The 22,452-nt window shown below is 62.9% G+C and overlaps 5 non-coding genes across 5 annotated transcripts; all 5 read left to right on the top strand.

Moving 5' to 3' along the window:
- The first annotated feature begins 3,728 nt into the window (after positions 1-3,728).
- LOC142866691 (5S ribosomal RNA) lies at positions 3,729-3,847 on the top strand. The gene has a single exon (XR_012916523.1). It is a non-coding gene; the product is annotated as a 5S ribosomal RNA (ribosomal RNA).
- Positions 3,848-7,648: 3,801 nt separating this feature from the next.
- Positions 7,649-7,767, top strand: LOC142866680 (5S ribosomal RNA). The gene has a single exon (XR_012916521.1). It is a non-coding gene; the product is annotated as a 5S ribosomal RNA (ribosomal RNA).
- Positions 7,768-11,542: 3,775 nt separating this feature from the next.
- Positions 11,543-11,661, top strand: LOC142866437 (5S ribosomal RNA). The gene has a single exon (XR_012916418.1). It is a non-coding gene; the product is annotated as a 5S ribosomal RNA (ribosomal RNA).
- Positions 11,662-15,460: 3,799 nt separating this feature from the next.
- On the top strand, positions 15,461-15,579 carry LOC142866668 (5S ribosomal RNA). The gene has a single exon (XR_012916519.1). It is a non-coding gene; the product is annotated as a 5S ribosomal RNA (ribosomal RNA).
- Positions 15,580-19,379: 3,800 nt separating this feature from the next.
- On the top strand, positions 19,380-19,498 carry LOC142866656 (5S ribosomal RNA). The gene has a single exon (XR_012916518.1). It is a non-coding gene; the product is annotated as a 5S ribosomal RNA (ribosomal RNA).
- Positions 19,499-22,452: the final 2,954 nt, after the last annotated feature.

Below are 22,452 nucleotides of genomic sequence, written 5' to 3'. Positions count from 1 at the left end.
GCGGCGGCCCGGGGTGGGGGTCACCCCCACCCTCAGCGCCCGCGCGGTGCTTGGCGCCCCAGCCCGCACCGGGGGGCCTCCTCTTGTCCCAAGCCGCGACACCGCGGCCACGCGGCAGCATGCGTGGCATCTGGACTGTCAGGTCTCAGACCAAAGGTCTGCTCTGTGGGAACCGACACGCTGGAGGAAACCTTGAGAGTCTGAGAGGGGAGGGAGTTCCAGAAGAAGGCCAGGATGTCATTTTGAGGGAGTATGTGACCAGAACTCGTCCCGTTGCTTTTGGGGTTCTATGGGCTACACGCAGGAATCTTTGGTGGTGGCACCTGATGTTGGGGGATCCGGAGTCACACCCAGACCTGCTCCACAGGCCTCCTTTTACTTTTCTCTTCGGATTCATTATTTTTAAAAAGTGTCTCTTACCTCTAGGATTGCATTTTCTTTTCTCTCTCTTTTCAAGCAGATGATGGGAGTACAAGTATTCAGGTGACATGTGTTGCCCGTGCCGCCCTCCCCCCTGTGTTCTTTTTTTTTTTTTTTTTTTTTGAGACAGAGTCTCGTTTTGCTGCCCAGGCTAGAGTGAGTGCCATGGCGTCAGCCTAGCTCACAGCAACCTCAATCTCCGGGCTCAAGCAATCCTGCTGCCTCAGCCTCCCGAGTAGTTGGGACTACAGGCATGCACCACCACGCCCGGCTGTGTTTTTCTATATATATTAGTTGGCCAATTAATTTCTTTCTATTTTTAGTAGAGACGGGGTCTCGCTCTTGCTCAGGCTGGTTTCGAACTCCTGACCTGGAGCAATCCGCCCGCCTCGGCCTCCCAGAGAGCTAGGATTACAGGCGTGAGCCACCGCGCCCGGCCCCCCCTGTGTTCTTATTCATATACCTCTCATGTTGTTCCAGCGTATTGTGGGGGTACCAATGTTAAGGTCGGGTGCCTTGCCCTCTCCAAGCCTCCCCCCTCGGGTCAGAGCTTCAAGTGCGCCCATCCCCCAGTCGGTGCGCACCCACCCCATGCCTAATGGATGTGTATGCCCCTCCCCTCCCCCCACCCGCCCGCCCGACACCCACCCGATGAAGGTGATTCCTCTCTGTCCACTTAGGCGTCCATCCGTTCGTACCAATTTGCTGGTGAGCGCGCTCACGTGGTGCTCGTGTGTCCATTCTTGGGATACCTGGCCTACTGGAACGGGTTCCAGCTCTGGCCAGGAGAACACGAGAGGCGCCCTCTCACCGCTGCTCCTCACAGCCGAATGGCACTCCGTGGTGTCCACGCGCCACATTTTATTGATGCACTCCTGGATGGATGGGCACTCGGGTCGCTTCCACGTCTTTGGGATTGTGAATTGTGCCCTAACTGTAACCCTAACCCTTACCCAGCCCGTCTCCTCTGCCCCTGCCTGACGCACTCCTCCCCGGCCAGGCCCGTCACTGTCCTGGGCCCCCGCCTGACCGGCTCCTCCCCGCCCGGCCGGTCACCGTCCTCTGCCCCTGCCTGACACGCTCCTTCCCGCCCGGCCTCTCACCGTCCTCGGCCCCTGCCTGACCGGCTCCTCCGTCGCCTGGGCCTTCCAAGGGCTTGGTGTGGATGCTGCTTCCAGGAAGCCCTCCAGAAACCCGGCAGCAGGGTGGCCGCAGCAGTCTCCAGCAGCCGTCCCTAAGTCGCGTGAGTGCGGGGGACGTGCCCCCGCTGTGCCGCGGGGGCCCAGCCTGGTGTCTTCCCTGAGGCCCTGCGGCTGCCGGCTGGGCTGCGGCTCCCCGCAAGGGGAGAGCCGCGGAGGTGGGGACCGCCTCCTGATGGGGACGTACACGCAGCTCTCCCCGTCGGATTCCGGGGCTCTCTGTCCTGCCCGAAGGCCCAGCTGGCCTGCGGGTCCTTAGAGTGGCAAAAACCTCCGAAAACTGAGACTGAGGGTCCGGTGGGTGTCTGCACTTTTGTGCTGGGCACCCCAGGGAGGCCCGGGGGCTGGCTGGACAACGTGGTCTGCTGGGCGGGGGGGGGGGTTGGAGGAGCAACTGATGCCCTTTGCACTTTGGGTAGCAAGAGTCTGAGGTGTCTCTGAGCCCTGTGCCCTGTGGGGGCGGGGCGGGGGGAGGAGGAGGAGGAGGAGGAGGAGGAGGAGGTGGGAAGGGCCGGGGCCTGCAGTCCTGTTCCCGGGGTGGCACGGCAAGTGGCTTCTTCCACAGGCTGCTTGGCCTGGGCTCCCTGCACCTGGGCCTTTGGAGGACCGGCCCTGTGCTTGCCAACACTTCCTGCAGGGACCCAGAGCTGGGAGGTGGCATCTCTCAGCCCTGGGTCGGGCAGAGCCCCAGCGGGCCATGCCCACAACCTCTCTCAGCACCGGTCCCCCAGAAGGCTCCTTTGGGACCAGGATTCTCTTGCGGTGACTCTTTAAGGTCTGGCCCCTGGATGGAGGGGCACCAGGAGTAGAGGAGCAGGAAGGGGAAGGGGGTGGCCATGTGAGGGGACACTTTGAGGCCAAGTCCCAGCTTCAGCCTGATCCTCCTGGGAACCCCGCTCTGAGACAAGGAGCCGGGCTTCGCATTCCCACAGCAGCCAGTCGTGGGCTGAGGACACCTGGGGCGTTGGGAACTCCCTGGCTTCTCCTTGGTTTAACATCTAGAGCTGCTTGTGAATCGCGCCGCCACACACACCCGAGCGCAGGTGTCTTCCGCACAGACTGCGGGCCTCGCTCTTCTGAATGCCGCTGGCTCGCCACCCACCCACGGGTGAACCTGGTCAGGGTGCTTTCTCTCAGGGGCAGACTCTTTTCCGGGCGGGCTACCGGTGTCTCTGTTTGCTCGTTTCTTTCTTCCATTTCGGGAAAGTCTTCCTTGCTGGGTGTGGAAATCTCCTATGCCTTCCCTCGCCTATTCTGTCAGCTTTAAAATTCTCTTTCAGTTGCCACCCTCACAGATGGATTAGGAAACTCTTTCCGGTGCACTCATTAGTGAAATGACCTCCAGGAAGCTGGAATCCAATATCTAATGGCCGATTTTTAGCGAGTCCACACGCCAGGGTGGTCGGGGTCCAATGCAGACCCGGCCAGGCCCAGGCCCCTTGGACTAGGACACGGAGGAGGGTCCCGGCCCCCACGAAGCGGTGCCGGCAGTTCTCCACGGGCTTGGGCGTTTTCCAGAGGTAGGAGATGGAGGGGACTGATTTCTTCAGCACCCCCCAAACCACGCCACCCCACCCCACCCATGGGACACATCCCCAGAGAGAGACGCCCCATACACTGGCTGTGCCCCAGCCCTGGCCCGGGGGAATAGGCGGCAGCCCACCCACAGGGCGAGGGGGGGGCACAGCTGAAAGGGGTTGTGGGGGAGGGCGGCCCCTGGCTGGGGTCAAAGGGCAAGCGTCCCGCGCGTGCGCAGTCAGCGGCAGCGACGCGCTGGGGGTGGGCAGCGGGTAGGTGAAGGAGGCCGGGCGAGGAGACGAGGGGGGCTGGGAGGGCTCCACCTTGGCGAGTCCAGCCGTGGAGGCGCATCTTGTGTGAGTGTGAGTGAGTGTGAGTGTGTGTGTGTGTGTATAGAGAGACAGCCCCCCACCCCGCCCCGCCCCGCCCCGCCCCGCCCATCACCCCCGTCGCTGGGAGCCCGCGGGACCCGGCCGGCGAACTCAACCGGCCCGGCCCGGCCCGGCCCGGCGCGGGGCCTGGGGCGGGAGGCGGCGGCGGGGAAGCCCAGAGAGGCTCGGCTTCTCGAGCGGGGCAGGGGCGCCCTCCGCCGTCTAGGGCCACACCACCCTGAACGCGCCCGATCTCGTCTGGTCTCGGAAGCTAAGCAGGGTCGGGCCTGGTTAGTACTTGGATGGGAGACCGCCTGGGAATACCGGGTGCCACAGGCTGCTGCTTTTTTTTTTTTTTTTTTCTTGCCTCTTGTTCTGTCCCCTTTCTGGGAGCGAGGCGGCGGCCCGGGGTGGGGGTCACCCCCACCCTCAGCGCCCGCGCGGTGCCTGGCGCCCCAGCCCGCACCGGGGGGCCTCCTCTTGTCCCAAGCCGCGACACCGCGGCCACGCGGCAGCATGCGTGGCATCTGGACTGTCAGGTCTCAGACCAAAGGTCTGCTCTGTGGGAACCGACACGCTGGAGGAAACCTTGAGAGTCTGAGAGGGGAGGGAGTTCCAGAAGAAGGCCAGGATGTCATTTTGAGGGAGTATGTGACCAGAACTCGTCCCGTTGCTTTTGGGGTTCTATGGGCTACACGCAGGAATCTTTGGTGGTGGCACCTGATGTTGGGGGATCCGGAGTCACACCCAGACCTGCTCCACAGGCCTCCTTTTACTTTTCTCTTCGGATTCATTATTTTTAAAAAGTGTCTCTTACCTCTAGGATTGCATTTTCTTTTCTCTCTCTTTTCAAGCAGATGATGGGAGTACAAGTATTCAGGTGACATGTGTTGCCCGTGCCGCCCTCCCCCCTGTGTTCTTTTTTTTTTTTTTTTTTTGAGACAGAGTCTCGTTTTGCTGCCCAGGCTAGAGTGAGTGCCATGGCGTCAGCCTAGCTCACAGCAACCTCAATCTCCGGGCTCAAGCAATCCTGCTGCCTCAGCCTCCCGAGTAGTTGGGACTACAGGCATGCACCACCACGCCCGGCTGTGTTTTTCTATATATATTAGTTGGCCAATTAATTTCTTTCTATTTTTAGTAGAGACGGGGTCTCGCTCTTGCTCAGGCTGGTTTCGAACTCCTGACCTGGAGCAATCCGCCCGCCTCGGCCTCCCAGAGAGCTAGGATTACAGGCGTGAGCCACCGCGCCCGGCCCCCCCTGTGTTCTTATTCATATACCTCTCATGTTGTTCCAGCGTATTGTGGGGGTACCAATGTTAAGGTCGGGTGCCTTGCCCTCTCCAAGCCTCCCCCCTCGGGTCAGAGCTTCAAGTGCGCCCATCCCCCAGTCGGTGCGCACCCACCCCATGCCTAATGGATGTGTATGCCCCTCCCCTCCCCCCACCCGCCCGCCCGACACCCACCCGATGAAGGTGATTCCTCTCTGTCCACTTAGGCGTCCATCCGTTCGTACCAATTTGCTGGTGAGCGCGCTCACGTGGTGCTCGTGTGTCCATTCTTGGGATACCTGGCCTACTGGAACGGGTTCCAGCTCTGGCCAGGAGAACACGAGAGGCGCCCTCTCACCGCTGCTCCTCACAGCCGAATGGCACTCCGTGGTGTCCACGCGCCACATTTTATTGATGCACTCCTGGATGGATGGGCACTCGGGTCGCTTCCACGTCTTTGGGATTGTGAATTGTGCCCTAACTGTAACCCTAACCCTTACCCAGCCCGTCTCCTCTGCCCCTGCCTGACGCACTCCTCCCCGGCCAGGCCCGTCACTGTCCTGGGCCCCCGCCTGACCGGCTCCTCCCCGCCCGGCCGGTCACCGTCCTCTGCCCCTGCCTGACACGCTCCTTCCCGCCCGGCCTCTCACCGTCCTCGGCCCCTGCCTGACCGGCTCCTCCGTCGCCTGGGCCTTCCAAGGGCTTGGTGTGGATGCTGCTTTCAGGAAGCCCTCCAGAAACCCGGCAGCAGGGTGGCCGCAGCAGTCTCCAGCAGCCGTCCCTAAGTCGCGTGAGTGCGGGGGACGTGCCCCCGCTGTGCCGCGGGGGCCCAGCCTGGTGTCTTCCCTGAGGCCCTGCGGCTGCCGGCTGGGCTGCGGCTCCCCGCAAGGGGAGAGCCGCGGAGGTGGGGACCGCCTCCTGATGGGGACGTACACGCAGCTCTCCACGTCGGATTCCGGGGCTCTCTGTCCTGCCCGAAGGCCCAGCTGGCCTGCGGGTCCTTAGAGTGGCAAAAACCTCCGAAAACTGAGACTGAGGGTCCGGTGGGTGTCTGCACTTTTGTGCTGGGCACCCCAGGGAGGCCCGGGGGCTGGCTGGACAACGCGGTCTGCTCGGCCAGGGGGGGGGGGTTGGAGGAGCAACTGATGCCCTTTGCACTTTGGGTAGCAAGAGTCTGAGGTGTCTCTGAGCCCTGTGCCCTGTGGGGGCGGGGCGGGGGGGAGGAGGAGGAGGAGGAGGAGGAGGAGGAGGTGGGAAGGGCCGGGGCCTGCAGTCCTGTTCCCGGGGTGGCACGGCAAGTGGCTTCTTCCACAGGCTGCTTGGCCTGGGCTCCCTGCACCTGGGCCTTTGGAGGACCGGCCCTGTGCTTGCCAACACTTCCTGCAGGGACCCAGAGCTGGGAGGTGGCATCTCTCAGCCCTGGGTCGGGCAGAGCCCCAGCGGGCCATGCCCACAACCTCTCTCAGCACCGGTCCCCCAGAAGGCTCCTTTGGGACCAGGATTCTCTTGGGGTGACTCTTTAAGGTCTGGCCCCTGGATGGAGGGGCACCAGGAGTAGAGGAGCAGGAAGGGGAAGGGGGTGGCCATGCGAGGGGACACTTTGAGGCCAAGTCCCAGCTTCAGCCTGATCCTCCTGGGAACCCCGCTCTGAGACAAGGAGCCGGGCTTCGCATTCCCACAGCAGCCAGTCGTGGGCTGAGGACACCTGGGGCGTTGGGAACTCCCTGGCTTCTCCTTGGTTTAACATCTAGAGCTGCTTGTGAATCGCGCCACCACACACACCCGAGCGCAGGTGTCTTCCGCACAGACTGCGGGCCTCGCTCTTCTGAATGCCGCTGGCTCGCCACCCACCCACGGGTGAACCTGGTCAGGGTGCTTTCTCTCAGGGGCAGACTCTTTTCCGGGCGGGCTACCGGTGTCTCTGTTTGCTCGTTTCTTTCTTCCATTTCGGGAAAGTCTTCCTTGCTGGGTGTGGAAATCTCCTATGCCTTCCCTCGCCTATTCTGTCAGCTTTAAAATTCTCTTTCAGTTGCCACCCTCACAGATGGATTAGGAAACTCTTTCCGGTGCACTCATTAGTGAAATGACCTCCAGGAAGCTGGAATCCAATATCTAATGGCCGATTTTTAGCGAGTCCACACGCCAGGGTGGTCGGGGTCCAATGCAGCCCCGGCCAGGCCCAGGCCCCTTGGACTGGGCCACAGGAGGACACGGAGGAGGGTCCCGGCCCCCACGAAGCGGTGCCGGCAGTTCTCCACGGGCTTGGGCGTTTTCCAGAGGTAGGAGATGGAGGGGACTGATTTCTTCAGCACCCCCCAAACCACGCCACCCCACCCCACCCATGGGACACATCCCCAGAGAGAGACGCCCCATACACTGGCTGTGCCCCAGCCCTGGCCCGGGGGAATAGGCGGCAGCCCACCCACAGGGCGAGGGGGGGGCACAGCTGAAAGGGGTTGTGGGGGAGGGCGGCCCCTGGCTGGGGTCAAAGGGCGAGCGTCCCGCGCGTGCGCAGTCAGCGGCAGGCAGCGACGCGCTGGGGGTGGGCAGCGGGTAGGTGAAGGAGGCCGGGCGAGGAGACGAGGGGGGCTGGGAGGGCTCCACCTTGGCGAGTCCAGCCGTGGAGGCGCATCTTGTGTGAGTGTGAGTGAGTGTGAGTGTGTGTGTGTGTGTATAGAGAGACAGCCCCCCACCCCGCCCCGCCCCGCCCCGCCCCGCCCATCACCCCCGTCCCTGGGAGCCCGCGGGACCCGGCCGGCGAACTCAACCGGCCCGGCCCGGCCCGGCCCGGCGCGGGGCCTGGGGCGGGAGGCGGCGGCGGGGAAGCCCAGAGAGGCTCGGCTTCTCGAGCGGGGCAGGGGCGCCCTCCGCCGTCTAGGGCCACACCACCCTGAACGCGCCCGATCTCGTCTGGTCTCGGAAGCTAAGCAGGGTCGGGCCTGGTTAGTACTTGGATGGGAGACCGCCTGGGAATACCGGGTGCCACAGGCTGCTGCTTTTTTTTTTTTTTTTTCTTGCCTCTTGTTCTGTCCCCTTTCTGGGAGCGAGGCGGCGGCCCGGGGTGGGGGTCACCCCCACCCTCAGCGCCCGCGCGGTGCCTGGCGCCCCAGCCCGCACCGGGGGGCCTCCTCTTGTCCCAAGCCGCGACACCGCGGCCACGCGGCAGCATGCGTGGCATCTGGACTGTCAGGTCTCAGACCAAAGGTCTGCTCTGTGGGAACCGACACGCTGGAGGAAACCTTGAGAGTCTGAGAGGGGAGGGAGTTCCAGAAGAAGGCCAGGATGTCATTTTGAGGGAGTATGTGACCAGAACTCGTCCCGTTGCTTTTGGGGTTCTATGGGCTACACGCAGGAATCTTTGGTGGTGGCACCTGATGTTGGGGGATCCGGAGTCACACCCAGACCTGCTCCACAGGCCTCCTTTTACTTTTCTCTTCGGATTCATTATTTTTAAAAAGTGTCTCTTACCTCTAGGATTGCATTTTCTTTTCTCTCTCTTTTCAAGCAGATGATGGGAGTACAAGTATTCAGGTGACATGTGTTGCCCGTGCCGCCCTCCCCCCTGTGTTCTTTTTTTTTTTTTTTTTTTTGAGACAGAGTCTCGTTTTGCTGCCCAGGCTAGAGTGAGTGCCATGGCGTCAGCCTAGCTCACAGCAACCTCAATCTCCGGGCTCAAGCAATCCTGCTGCCTCAGCCTCCCGAGTAGTTGGGACTACAGGCATGCACCACCACGCCCGGCTGTGTTTTTCTATATATATTAGTTGGCCAATTAATTTCTTTCTATTTTTAGTAGAGACGGGGTCTCGCTCTTGCTCAGGCTGGTTTCGAACTCCTGACCTGGAGCAATCCGCCCGCCTCGGCCTCCCAGAGAGCTAGGATTACAGGCGTGAGCCACCGCGCCCGGCCCCCCCTGTGTTCTTATTCATATACCTCTCATGTTGTTCCAGCGTATTGTGGGGGTACCAATGTTAAGGTCGGGTGCCTTGCCCTCTCCAAGCCTCCCCCCTCGGGTCAGAGCTTCAAGTGCGCCCATCCCCCAGTCGGTGCGCACCCACCCCATGCCTAATGGATGTGTATGCCCCTCCCCTCCCCCCACCCGCCCGCCCGACACCCACCCGATGAAGGTGATTCCTCTCTGTCCACTTAGGCGTCCATCCGTTCGTACCAATTTGCTGGTGAGCGCGCTCACGTGGTGCTCGTGTGTCCATTCTTGGGATACCTGGCCTACTGGAACGGGTTCCAGCTCTGGCCAGGAGAACACGAGAGGCGCCCTCTCACCGCTGCTCCTCACAGCCGAATGGCACTCCGTGGTGTCCACGCGCCACATTTTATTGATGCACTCCTGGATGGATGGGCACTCGGGTCGCTTCCACGTCTTTGGGATTGTGAATTGTGCCCTAACTGTAACCCTAACCCTTACCCAGCCCGTCTCCTCTGCCCCTGCCTGACGCACTCCTCCCCGGCCAGGCCCGTCACTGTCCTGGGCCCCCGCCTGACCGGCTCCTCCCCGCCCGGCCGGTCACCGTCCTCTGCCCCTGCCTGACACGCTCCTTCCCGCCCGGCCTCTCACCGTCCTCGGCCCCTGCCTGACCGGCTCCTCCGTCGCCTGGGCCTTCCAAGGGCTTGGTGTGGATGCTGCTTCCAGGAAGCCCTCCAGAAACCCGGCAGCAGGGTGGCCGCAGCAGTCTCCAGCAGCCGTCCCTAAGTCGCGTGAGTGCGGGGGACGTGCCCCCGCTGTGCCGCGGGGGCCCAGCCTGGTGTCTTCCCTGAGGCCCTGCGGCTGCCGGCTGGGCTGCGGCTCCCCGCAAGGGGAGAGCCGCGGAGGTGGGGACCGCCTCCTGATGGGGACGTACACGCAGCTCTCCACGTCGGATTCCGGGGCTCTCTGTCCTGCCCGAAGGCCCAGCTGGCCTGCGGGTCCTTAGAGTGGCAAAAACCTCCGAAAACTGAGACTGAGGGTCCGGTGGGTGTCTGCACTTTTGTGCTGGGCACCCCAGGGAGGCCCGGGGGCTGGCTGGACAACGCGGTCTGCTCGGCCAGGGGGGGGGGGTTGGAGGAGCAACTGATGCCCTTTGCACTTTGGGTAGCAAGAGTCTGAGGTGTCTCTGAGCCCTGTGCCCTGTGGGGGCGGGGCGGGGGGGAGGAGGAGGAGGAGGAGGTGGGAAGGGCCGGGGCCTGCAGTCCTGTTCCCGGGGTGGCACGGCAAGTGGCTTCTTCCACAGGCTGCTTGGCCTGGGCTCCCTGCACCTGGGCCTTTGGAGGACCGGCCCTGTGCTTGCCAACACTTCCTGCAGGGACCCAGAGCTGGGAGGTGGCATCTCTCAGCCCTGGGTCGGGCAGAGCCCCAGCGGGCCATGCCCACAACCTCTCTCAGCACCGGTCCCCCAGAAGGCTCCTTTGGGACCAGGATTCTCTTGCGGTGACTCTTTAAGGTCTGGCCCCTGGATGGAGGGGCACCAGGAGTAGAGGAGCAGGAAGGGGAAGGGGGTGGCCATGCGAGGGGACACTTTGAGGCCAAGTCCCAGCTTCAGCCTGATCCTCCTGGGAACCCCGCTCTGAGACAAGGAGCCGGGCTTCGCATTCCCACAGCAGCCAGTCGTGGGCTGAGGACACCTGGGGCGTTGGGAACTCCCTGGCTTCTCCTTGGTTTAACATCTAGAGCTGCTTGTGAATCGCGCCGCCACACACACCCGAGCGCAGGTGTCTTCCGCACAGACTGCGGGCCTCGCTCTTCTGAATGCCGCTGGCTCGCCACCCACCCACGGGTGAACCTGGTCAGGGTGCTTTCTCTCAGGGGCAGACTCTTTTCCGGGCGGGCTACCGGTGTCTCTGTTTGCTCGTTTCTTTCTTCCATTTCGGGAAAGTCTTCCTTGCTGGGTGTGGAAATCTCCTATGCCTTCCCTCGCCTATTCTGTCAGCTTTAAAATTCTCTTTCAGTTGCCACCCTCACAGATGGATTAGGAAACTCTTTCCGGTGCACTCATTAGTGAAATGACCTCCAGGAAGCTGGAATCCAATATCTAATGGCCGATTTTTAGCGAGTCCACACGCCAGGGTGGTCGGGGTCCAATGCAGCCCCGGCCAGGCCCAGGCCCCTTGGACTGGGCCACAGGAGGACACGGAGGAGGGTCCCGGCCCCCACGAAGCGGTGCCGGCAGTTCTCCACGGGCTTGGGCGTTTTCCAGAGGTAGGAGATGGAGGGGACTGATTTCTTCAGCACCCCCCAAACCACGCCACCCCACCCCACCCATGGGACACATCCCCAGAGAGAGACGCCCCATACACTGGCTGTGCCCCAGCCCTGGCCCGGGGGAATAGGCGGCAGCCCACCCACAGGGCGAGGGGGGGGCACAGCTGAAAGGGGTTGTGGGGGAGGGCGGCCCCTGGCTGGGGTCAAAGGGCGAGCGTCCCGCGCGTGCGCAGTCAGCGGCAGCGACGCGCTGGGGGTGGGCAGCGGGTAGGTGAAGGAGGCCGGGCGAGGAGACGAGGGGGGCTGGGAGGGCTCCACCTTGGCGAGTCCAGCCGTGGAGGCGCATCTTGTGTGAGTGTGAGTGTGTGTGTGTGTGTATAGAGAGACAGCCCCCCACCCCGCCCCGCCCCGCCCCGCCCCGCCCATCACCCCCGTCGCTGGGAGCCCGCGGGACCCGGCCGGCGAACTCAACCGGCCCGGCCCGGCCCGGCCCGGCGCGGGGCCTGGGGCGGGAGGCGGCGGCGGGGAAGCCCAGAGAGGCTCGGCTTCTCGAGCGGGGCAGGGGCGCCCTCCGCCGTCTAGGGCCACACCACCCTGAACGCCCCCGATCTCGTCTGGTCTCGGAAGCTAAGCAGGGTCGGGCCTGGTTAGTACTTGGATGGGAGACCGCCTGGGAATACCGGGTGCCACAGGCTGCTGCTTTTTTTTTTTTTTTTTTTCTTGCCTCTTGTTCTGTCCCCTTTCTGGGAGCGAGGCGGCGGCCCGGGGTGGGGGTCACCCCCACCCTCAGCGCCCGCGCGGTGCCTGGCGCCCCAGCCCGCACCGGGGGGCCTCCTCTTGTCCCAAGCCGCGACACCGCGGCCACGCGGCAGCATGCGTGGCATCTGGACTGTCAGGTCTCAGACCAAAGGTCTGCTCTGTGGGAACCGACACGCTGGAGGAAACCTTGAGAGTCTGAGAGGGGAGGGAGTTCCAGAAGAAGGCCAGGATGTCATTTTGAGGGAGTATGTGACCAGAACTCGTCCCGTTGCTTTTGGGGTTCTATGGGCTACACGCAGGAATCTTTGGTGGTGGCACCTGATGTTGGGGGATCCGGAGTCACACCCAGACCTGCTCCACAGGCCTCCTTTTACTTTTCTCTTCGGATTCATTATTTTTAAAAAGTGTCTCTTACCTCTAGGATTGCATTTTCTTTTCTCTCTCTTTTCAAGCAGATGATGGGAGTACAAGTATTCAGGTGACATGTGTTGCCCGTGCCGCCCTCCCCCCTGTGTTCTTTTTTTTTTTTTTTTTGAGACAGAGTCTCGTTTTGCTGCCCAGGCTAGAGTGAGTGCCATGGCGTCAGCCTAGCTCACAGCAACCTCAATCTCCGGGCTCAAGCAATCCTGCTGCCTCAGCCTCCCGAGTAGTTGGGACTACAGGCATGCACCACCACGCCCGGCTGTGTTTTTCTATATATATTAGTTGGCCAATTAATTTCTTTCTATTTTTAGTAGAGACGGGGTCTCGCTCTTGCTCAGGCTGGTTTCGAACTCCTGACCTGGAGCAATCCGCCCGCCTCGGCCTCCCAGAGAGCTAGGATTACAGGCGTGAGCCACCGCGCCCGGCCCCCCCTGTGTTCTTATTCATATACCTCTCATGTTGTTCCAGCGTATTGTGGGGGTACCAATGTTAAGGTCGGGTGCCTTGCCCTCTCCAAGCCTCCCCCCTCGGGTCAGAGCTTCAAGTGCGCCCATCCCCCAGTCGGTGCGCACCCACCCCATGCCTAATGGATGTGTATGCCCCTCCCCTCCCCCCACCCGCCCGCCCGACACCCACCCGATGAAGGTGATTCCTCTCTGTCCACTTAGGCGTCCATCCGTTCGTACCAATTTGCTGGTGAGCGCGCTCACGTGGTGCTCGTGTGTCCATTCTTGGGATACCTGGCCTACTGGAACGGGTTCCAGCTCTGGCCAGGAGAACACGAGAGGCGCCCTCTCACCGCTGCTCCTCACAGCCGAATGGCACTCCGTGGTGTCCACGCGCCACATTTTATTGATGCACTCCTGGATGGATGGGCACTCGGGTCGCTTCCACGTCTTTGGGATTGTGAATTGTGCCCTAACTGTAACCCTAACCCTTACCCAGCCCGTCTCCTCTGCCCCTGCCTGACGCACTCCTCCCCGGCCAGGCCCGTCACTGTCCTGGGCCCCCGCCTGACCGGCTCCTCCCCGCCCGGCCGGTCACCGTCCTCTGCCCCTGCCTGACACGCTCCTTCCCGCCCGGCCTCTCACCGTCCTCGGCCCCTGCCTGACCGGCTCCTCCGTCGCCTGGGCCTTCCAAGGGCTTGGTGTGGATGCTGCTTCCAGGAAGCCCTCCAGAAACCCGGCAGCAGGGTGGCCGCAGCAGTCTCCAGCAGCCGTCCCTAAGTCGCGTGAGTGCGGGGGACGTGCCCCCGCTGTGCCGCGGGGGCCCAGCCTGGTGTCTTCCCTGAGGCCCTGCGGCTGCCGGCTGGGCTGCGGCTCCCCGCAAGGGGAGAGCCGCGGAGGTGGGGACCGCCTCCTGATGGGGACGTACACGCAGCTCTCCACGTCGGATTCCGGGGCTCTCTGTCCTGCCCGAAGGCCCAGCTGGCCTGCGGGTCCTTAGAGTGGCAAAAACCTCCGAAAACTGAGACTGAGGGTCCGGTGGGTGTCTGCACTTTTGTGCTGGGCACCCCAGGGAGGCCCGGGGGCTGGCTGGACAACGCGGTCTGCTCGGCCAGGGGGGGGGGTTGGAGGAGCAACTGATGCCCTTTGCACTTTGGGTAGCAAGAGTCTGAGGTGTCTCTGAGCCCTGTGCCCTGTGGGGGCGGGGCGGGGGGGAGGAGGAGGAGGAGGAGGAGGAGGAGGAGGTGGGAAGGGCCGGGGCCTGCAGTCCTGTTCCCGGGGTGGCACGGCAAGTGGCTTCTTCCACAGGCTGCTTGGCCTGGGCTCCCTGCACCTGGGCCTTTGGAGGACCGGCCCTGTGCTTGCCAACACTTCCTGCAGGGACCCAGAGCTGGGAGGTGGCATCTCTCAGCCCTGGGTCGGGCAGAGCCCCAGCGGGCCATGCCCACAACCTCTCTCAGCACCGGTCCCCCAGAAGGCTCCTTTGGGACCAGGATTCTCTTGGGGTGACTCTTTAAGGTCTGGCCCCTGGATGGAGGGGCACCAGGAGTAGAGGAGCAGGAAGGGGAAGGGGGTGGCCATGCGAGGGGACACTTTGAGGCCAAGTCCCAGCTTCAGCCTGATCCTCCTGGGAACCCCGCTCTGAGACAAGGAGCCGGGCTTCGCATTCCCACAGCAGCCAGTCGTGGGCTGAGGACACCTGGGGCGTTGGGAACTCCCTGGCTTCTCCTTGGTTTAACATCTAGAGCTGCTTGTGAATCGCGCCACCACACACACCCGAGCGCAGGTGTCTTCCGCACAGACTGCGGGCCTCGCTCTTCTGAATGCCGCTGGCTCGCCACCCACCCACGGGTGAACCTGGTCAGGGTGCTTTCTCTCAGGGGCAGACTCTTTTCCGGGCGGGCTACCGGTGTCTCTGTTTGCTCGTTTCTTTCTTCCATTTCGGGAAAGTCTTCCTTGCTGGGTGTGGAAATCTCCTATGCCTTCCCTCGCCTATTCTGTCAGCTTTAAAATTCTCTTTCAGTTGCCACCCTCACAGATGGATTAGGAAACTCTTTCCGGTGCACTCATTAGTGAAATGACCTCCAGGAAGCTGGAATCCAATATCTAATGGCCGATTTTTAGCGAGTCCACACGCCAGGGTGGTCGGGGTCCAATGCAGCCCCGGCCAGGCCCAGGCCCCTTGGACTGGGCCACAGGAGGACACGGAGGAGGGTCCCGGCCCCCACGAAGCGGTGCCGGCAGTTCTCCACGGGCTTGGGCGTTTTCCAGAGGTAGGAGATGGAGGGGACTGATTTCTTCAGCACCCCCCAAACCACGCCACCCCACCCCACCCATGGGACACATCCCCAGAGAGAGACGCCCCATACACTGGCTGTGCCCCAGCCCTGGCCCGGGGGAATAGGCGGCAGCCCACCCACAGGGCGAGGGGGGGGCACAGCTGAAAGGGGTTGTGGGGGAGGGCGGCCCCTGGCTGGGGTCAAAGGGCGAGCGTCCCGCGCGTGCGCAGTCAGCGGCAGGCAGCGACGCGCTGGGGGTGGGCAGCGGGTAGGTGAAGGAGGCCGGGCGAGGAGACGAGGGGGGCTGGGAGGGCTCCACCTTGGCGAGTCCAGCCGTGGAGGCGCATCTTGTGTGAGTGTGAGTGAGTGTGAGTGTGTGTGTGTGTGTATAGAGAGACAGCCCCCCACCCCGCCCCGCCCCGCCCCGCCCCGCCCATCACCCCCGTCCCTGGGAGCCCGCGGGACCCGGCCGGCGAACTCAACCGGCCCGGCCCGGCCCGGCCCGGCGCGGGGCCTGGGGCGGGAGGCGGCGGCGGGGAAGCCCAGAGAGGCTCGGCTTCTCGAGCGGGGCAGGGGCGCCCTCCGCCGTCTAGGGCCACACCACCCTGAACGCGCCCGATCTCGTCTGGTCTCGGAAGCTAAGCAGGGTCGGGCCTGGTTAGTACTTGGATGGGAGACCGCCTGGGAATACCGGGTGCCACAGGCTGCTGCTTTTTTTTTTTTTTTTTCTTGCCTCTTGTTCTGTCCCCTTTCTGGGAGCGAGGCGGCGGCCCGGGGTGGGGGTCACCCCCACCCTCAGCGCCCGCGCGGTGCCTGGCGCCCCAGCCCGCACCGGGGGGCCTCCTCTTGTCCCAAGCCGCGACACCGCGGCCACGCGGCAGCATGCGTGGCATCTGGACTGTCAGGTCTCAGACCAAAGGTCTGCTCTGTGGGAACCGACACGCTGGAGGAAACCTTGAGAGTCTGAGAGGGGAGGGAGTTCCAGAAGAAGGCCAGGATGTCATTTTGAGGGAGTATGTGACCAGAACTCGTCCCGTTGCTTTTGGGGTTCTATGGGCTACACGCAGGAATCTTTGGTGGTGGCACCTGATGTTGGGGGATCCGGAGTCACACCCAGACCTGCTCCACAGGCCTCCTTTTACTTTTCTCTTCGGATTCATTATTTTTAAAAAGTGTCTCTTACCTCTAGGATTGCATTTTCTTTTCTCTCTCTTTTCAAGCAGATGATGGGAGTACAAGTATTCAGGTGACATGTGTTGCCCGTGCCGCCCTCCCCCCTGTGTTCTTTTTTTTTTTTTTTTTTTTGAGACAGAGTCTCGTTTTGCTGCCCAGGCTAGAGTGAGTGCCATGGCGTCAGCCTAGCTCACAGCAACCTCAATCTCCGGGCTCAAGCAATCCTGCTGCCTCAGCCTCCCGAGTAGTTGGGACTACAGGCATGCACCACCACGCCCGGCTGTGTTTTTCTATATATATTAGTTGGCCAATTAATTTCTTTCTATTTTTAGTAGAGACGGGGTCTCGCTCTTGCTCAGGCTGGTTTCGAACTCCTGACCTGGAGCAATCCGCCCGCCTCGGCCTCCCAGAGAGCTAGGATTACAGGCGTGAGCCACCGCGCCCGGCCCCCCCTGTGTTCTTATTCATATACCTCTCATGTTGTTCCAGCGTATTGTGGGGGTACCAATGTTAAGGTCGGGTGCCTTGCCCTCTCCAAGCCTCCCCCCTCGGGTCAGAGCTTCAAGTGCGCCCATCCCCCAGTCGGTGCGCACCCACCCCATGCCTAATGGATGTGTATGCCCCTCCCCTCCCCCCACCCGCCCGCCCGACACCCACCCGATGAAGGTGATTCCTCTCTGTCCACTTAGGCGTCCATCCGTTCGTACCAATTTGCTGGTGAGCGCGCTCACGTGGTGCTCGTGTGTCCATTCTTGGGATACCTGGCCTACTGGAACGGGTTCCAGCTCTGGCCAGGAGAACACGAGAGGCGCCCTCTCACCGCTGCTCCTCACAGCCGAATGGCACTCCGTGGTGTCCACGCGCCACATTTTATTGATGCACTCCTGGATGGATGGGCACTCGGGTCGCTTCCACGTCTTTGGGATTGTGAATTGTGCCCTAACTGTAACCCTAACCCTTACCCAGCCCGTCTCCTCTGCCCCTGCCTGACGCACTCCTCCCCGGCCAGGCCCGTCACTGTCCTGGGCCCCCGCCTGACCGGCTCCTCCCCGCCCGGCCGGTCACCGTCCTCTGCCCCTGCCTGACACGCTCCTTCCCGCCCGGCCTCTCACCGTCCTCGGCCCCTGCCTGACCGGCTCCTCCGTCGCCTGGGCCTTCCAAGGGCTTGGTGTGGATGCTGCTTCCAGGAAGCCCTCCAGAAACCCGGCAGCAGGGTGGCCGCAGCAGTCTCCAGCAGCCGTCCCTAAGTCGCGTGAGTGCGGGGGACGTGCCCCCGCTGTGCCGCGGGGGCCCAGCCTGGTGTCTTCCCTGAGGCCCTGCGGCTGCCGGCTGGGCTGCGGCTCCCCGCAAGGGGAGAGCCGTGGAGGTGGGGACCGCCTCCTGATGGGGACGTACACGCAGCTCTCCACGTCGGATTCCGGGGCTCTCTGTCCTGCCCGAAGGCCCAGCTGGCCTGCGGGTCCTTAGAGTGGCAAAAACCTCCGAAAACTGAGACTGAGGGTCCGGTGGGTGTCTGCACTTTTGTGCTGGGCACCCCAGGGAGGCCCGGGGGCTGGCTGGACAACGCGGTCTGCTCGGCCAGGGGGGGGGGTTGGAGGAGCAACTGATGCCCTTTGCACTTTGGGTAGCAAGAGTCTGAGGTGTCTCTGAGCCCTGTGCCCTGTGGGGGCGGGGCGGGGGGGAGGAGGAGGAGGAGGAGGAGGAGGAGGAGGTGGGAAGGGCCGGGGCCTGCAGTCCTGTTCCCGGGGTGGCACGGCAAGTGGCTTCTTCCACAGGCTGCTTGGCCTGGGCTCCCTGCACCTGGGCCTTTGGAGGACCGGCCCTGTGCTTGCCAACACTTCCTGCAGGGACCCAGAGCTGGGAGGTGGCATCTCTCAGCCCTGGGTCGGGCAGAGCCCCAGCGGGCCATGCCCACAACCTCTCTCAGCACCGGTCCCCCAGAAGGCTCCTTTGGGACCAGGATTCTCTTGCGGTGACTCTTTAAGGTCTGGCCCCTGGATGGAGGGGCACCAGGAGTAGAGGAGCAGGAAGGGGAAGGGGGTGGCCATGCGAGGGGACACTTTGAGGCCAAGTCCCAGCTTCAGCCTGATCCTCCTGGGAACCCCGCTCTGAGACAAGGAGCCGGGCTTCGCATTCCCACAGCAGCCAGTCGTGGGCTGAGGACACCTGGGGCGTTGGGAACTCCCTGGCTTCTCCTTGGTTTAACATCTAGAGCTGCTTGTGAATCGCGCCGCCACACACACCCGAGCGCAGGTGTCTTCCGCACAGACTGCGGGCCTCGCTCTTCTGAATGCCGCTGGCTCGCCACCCACCCACGGGTGAACCTGGTCAGGGTGCTTTCTCTCAGGGGCAGACTCTTTTCCGGGCGGGCTACCGGTGTCTCTGCTTGCTCGTTTCTTTCTTCCATTTCGGGAAAGTCTTCCTTGCTGGGTGTGGAAATCTCCTATGCCTTCCCTCGCCTATTCTGTCAGCTTTAAAATTCTCTTTCAGTTGCCACCCTCACAGATGGATTAGGAAACTCTTTCCGGTGCACTCATTAGTGAAATGACCTCCAGGAAGCTGGAATCCAATATCTAATGGCCGATTTTTAGCGAGTCCACACGCCAGGGTGGTCGGGGTCCAATGCAGCCCCGGCCAGGCCCAGGCCCCTTGGACTGGGCCACAGGAGGACACGGAGGAGGGTCCCGGCCCCCACGAAGCGGTGCCGGCAGTTCTCCACGGGCTTGGGCGTTTTCCAGAGGTAGGAGATGGAGGGGACTGATTTCTTCAGCACCCCCCAAACCACGCCACCCCACCCCACCCATGGGACACATCCCCAGAGAGAGACGCCCCATACACTGGCTGTGCCCCAGCCCTGGCCCGGGGGAATAGGCGGCAGCCCACCCACAGGGCGAGGGGGGGGCACAGCTGAAAGGGGTTGTGGGGGAGGGCGGCCCCTGGCTGGGGTCAAAGGGCGAGCGTCCCGCGCGTGCGCAGTCAGCGGCAGGCAGCGACGCGCTGGGGGTGGGCAGCGGGTAGGTGAAGGAGGCCGGGCGAGGAGACGAGGGGGGCTGGGAGGGCTCCACCTTGGCGAGTCCAGCCGTGGAGGCGCATCTTGTGTGAGTGTGAGTGAGTGTGAGTGTGTGTGTGTGTGTATAGAGAGACAGCCCCCCACCCCGCCCCGCCCCGCCCCGCCCCGCCCATCACCCCCGTCCCTGGGAGCCCGCGGGACCCGGCCGGCGAACTCAACCGGCCCGGCCCGGCCCGGCCCGGCGCGGGGCCTGGGGCGGGAGGCGGCGGCGGGGAAGCCCAGAGAGGCTCGGCTTCTCGAGCGGGGCAGGGGCGCCCTCCGCCGTCTAGGGCCACACCACCCTGAACGCGCCCGATCTCGTCTGGTCTCGGAAGCTAAGCAGGGTCGGGCCTGGTTAGTACTTGGATGGGAGACCGCCTGGGAATACCGGGTGCCACAGGCTGCTGCTTTTTTTTTTTTTTTTTCTTGCCTCTTGTTCTGTCCCCTTTCTGGGAGCGAGGCGGCGGCCCGGGGTGGGGGTCACCCCCACCCTCAGCGCCCGCGCGGTGCCTGGCGCCCCAGCCCGCACCGGGGGGCCTCCTCTTGTCCCAAGCCGCGACACCGCGGCCACGCGGCAGCATGCGTGGCATCTGGACTGTCAGGTCTCAGACCAAAGGTCTGCTCTGTGGGAACCGACACGCTGGAGGAAACCTTGAGAGTCTGAGAGGGGAGGGAGTTCCAGAAGAAGGCCAGGATGTCATTTTGAGGGAGTATGTGACCAGAACTCGTCCCGTTGCTTTTGGGGTTCTATGGGCTACACGCAGGAATCTTTGGTGGTGGCACCTGATGTTGGGGGATCCGGAGTCACACCCAGACCTGCTCCACAGGCCTCCTTTTACTTTTCTCTTCGGATTCATTATTTTTAAAAAGTGTCTCTTACCTCTAGGATTGCATTTTCTTTTCTCTCTCTTTTCAAGCAGATGATGGGAGTACAAGTATTCAGGTGACATGTGTTGCCCGTGCCGCCCTCCCCCCTGTGTTCTTTTTTTTTTTTTTTTTTTTGAGACAGAGTCTCGTTTTGCTGCCCAGGCTAGAGTGAGTGCCATGGCGTCAGCCTAGCTCACAGCAACCTCAATCTCCGGGCTCAAGCAATCCTGCTGCCTCAGCCTCCCGAGTAGTTGGGACTACAGGCATGCACCACCACGCCCGGCTGTGTTTTTCTATATATATTAGTTGGCCAATTAATTTCTTTCTATTTTTAGTAGAGACGGGGTCTCGCTCTTGCTCAGGCTGGTTTCGAACTCCTGACCTGGAGCAATCCGCCCGCCTCGGCCTCCCAGAGAGCTAGGATTACAGGCGTGAGCCACCGCGCCCGGCCCCCCCTGTGTTCTTATTCATATACCTCTCATGTTGTTCCAGCGTATTGTGGGGGTACCAATGTTAAGGTCGGGTGCCTTGCCCTCTCCAAGCCTCCCCCCTCGGGTCAGAGCTTCAAGTGCGCCCATCCCCCAGTCGGTGCGCACCCACCCCATGCCTAATGGATGTGTATGCCCCTCCCCTCCCCCCACCCGCCCGCCCGACACCCACCCGATGAAGGTGATTCCTCTCTGTCCACTTAGGCGTCCATCCGTTCGTACCAATTTGCTGGTGAGCGCGCTCACGTGGTGCTCGTGTGTCCATTCTTGGGATACCTGGCCTACTGGAACGGGTTCCAGCTCTGGCCAGGAGAACACGAGAGGCGCCCTCTCACCGCTGCTCCTCACAGCCGAATGGCACTCCGTGGTGTCCACGCGCCACATTTTATTGATGCACTCCTGGATGGATGGGCACTCGGGTCGCTTCCACGTCTTTGGGATTGTGAATTGTGCCCTAACTGTAACCCTAACCCTTACCCAGCCCGTCTCCTCTGCCCCTGCCTGACGCACTCCTCCCCGGCCAGGCCCGTCACTGTCCTGGGCCCCCGCCTGACCGGCTCCTCCCCGCCCGGCCGGTCACCGTCCTCTGCCCCTGCCTGACACGCTCCTTCCCGCCCGGCCTCTCACCGTCCTCGGCCCCTGCCTGACCGGCTCCTCCGTCGCCTGGGCCTTCCAAGGGCTTGGTGTGGATGCTGCTTCCAGGAAGCCCTCCAGAAACCCGGCAGCAGGGTGGCCGCAGCAGTCTCCAGCAGCCGTCCCTAAGTCGCGTGAGTGCGGGGGACGTGCCCCCGCTGTGCCGCGGGGGCCCAGCCTGGTGTCTTCCCTGAGGCCCTGCGGCTGCCGGCTGGGCTGCGGCTCCCCGCAAGGGGAGAGCCGCGGAGGTGGGGACCGCCTCCTGATGGGGACGTACACGCAGCTCTCCACGTCGGATTCCGGGGCTCTCTGTCCTGCCCGAAGGCCCAGCTGGCCTGCGGGTCCTTAGAGTGGCAAAAACCTCCGAAAACTGAGACTGAGGGTCCGGTGGGTGTCTGCACTTTTGTGCTGGGCACCCCAGGGAGGCCCGGGGGCTGGCTGGACAACGCGGTCTGCTCGGCCAGGGGGGGGGGTTGGAGGAGCAACTGATGCCCTTTGCACTTTGGGTAGCAAGAGTCTGAGGTGTCTCTGAGCCCTGTGCCCTGTGGGGGCGGGGCGGGGGGGAGGAGGAGGAGGAGGAGGAGGAGGAGGAGGTGGGAAGGGCCGGGGCCTGCAGTCCTGTTCCCGGGGTGGCACGGCAAGTGGCTTCTTCCACAGGCTGCTTGGCCTGGGCTCCCTGCACCTGGGCCTTTGGAGGACCGGCCCTGTGCTTGCCAACACTTCCTGCAGGGACCCAGAGCTGGGAGGTGGCATCTCTCAGCCCTGGGTCGGGCAGAGCCCCAGCGGGCCATGCCCACAACCTCTCTCAGCACCGGTCCCCCAGAAGGCTCCTTTGGGACCAGGATTCTCTTGCGGTGACTCTTTAAGGTCTGGCCCCTGGATGGAGGGGCACCAGGAGTAGAGGAGCAGGAAGGGGAAGGGGGTGGCCATGCGAGGGGACACTTTGAGGCCAAGTCCCAGCTTCAGCCTGATCCTCCTGGGAACCCCGCTCTGAGACAAGGAGCCGGGCTTCGCATTCCCACAGCAGCCAGTCGTGGGCTGAGGACACCTGGGGCGTTGGGAACTCCCTGGCTTCTCCTTGGTTTAACATCTAGAGCTGCTTGTGAATCGCGCCGCCACACACACCCGAGCGCAGGTGTCTTCCGCACAGACTGCGGGCCTCGCTCTTCTGAATGCCGCTGGCTCGCCACCCACCCACGGGTGAACCTGGTCAGGGTGCTTTCTCTCAGGGGCAGACTCTTTTCCGGGCGGGCTACCGGTGTCTCTGTTTGCTCGTTTCTTTCTTCCATTTCGGGAAAGTCTTCCTTGCTGGGTGTGGAAATCTCCTATGCCTTCCCTCGCCTATTCTGTCAGCTTTAAAATTCTCTTT

The sequence above is a fragment of the Microcebus murinus genome, unplaced genomic scaffold (assembly GCF_040939455.1).
Source record: "Microcebus murinus isolate Inina unplaced genomic scaffold, M.murinus_Inina_mat1.0 scaf006_hap2_Mmur4.0, whole genome shotgun sequence".
Classification (NCBI taxonomy): domain Eukaryota; kingdom Metazoa; phylum Chordata; class Mammalia; order Primates; family Cheirogaleidae; genus Microcebus; species Microcebus murinus.
The sequence above is the reverse complement of the archived record's forward strand: the minus strand, read 5'-3'. Positions and strand labels throughout refer to the sequence as shown.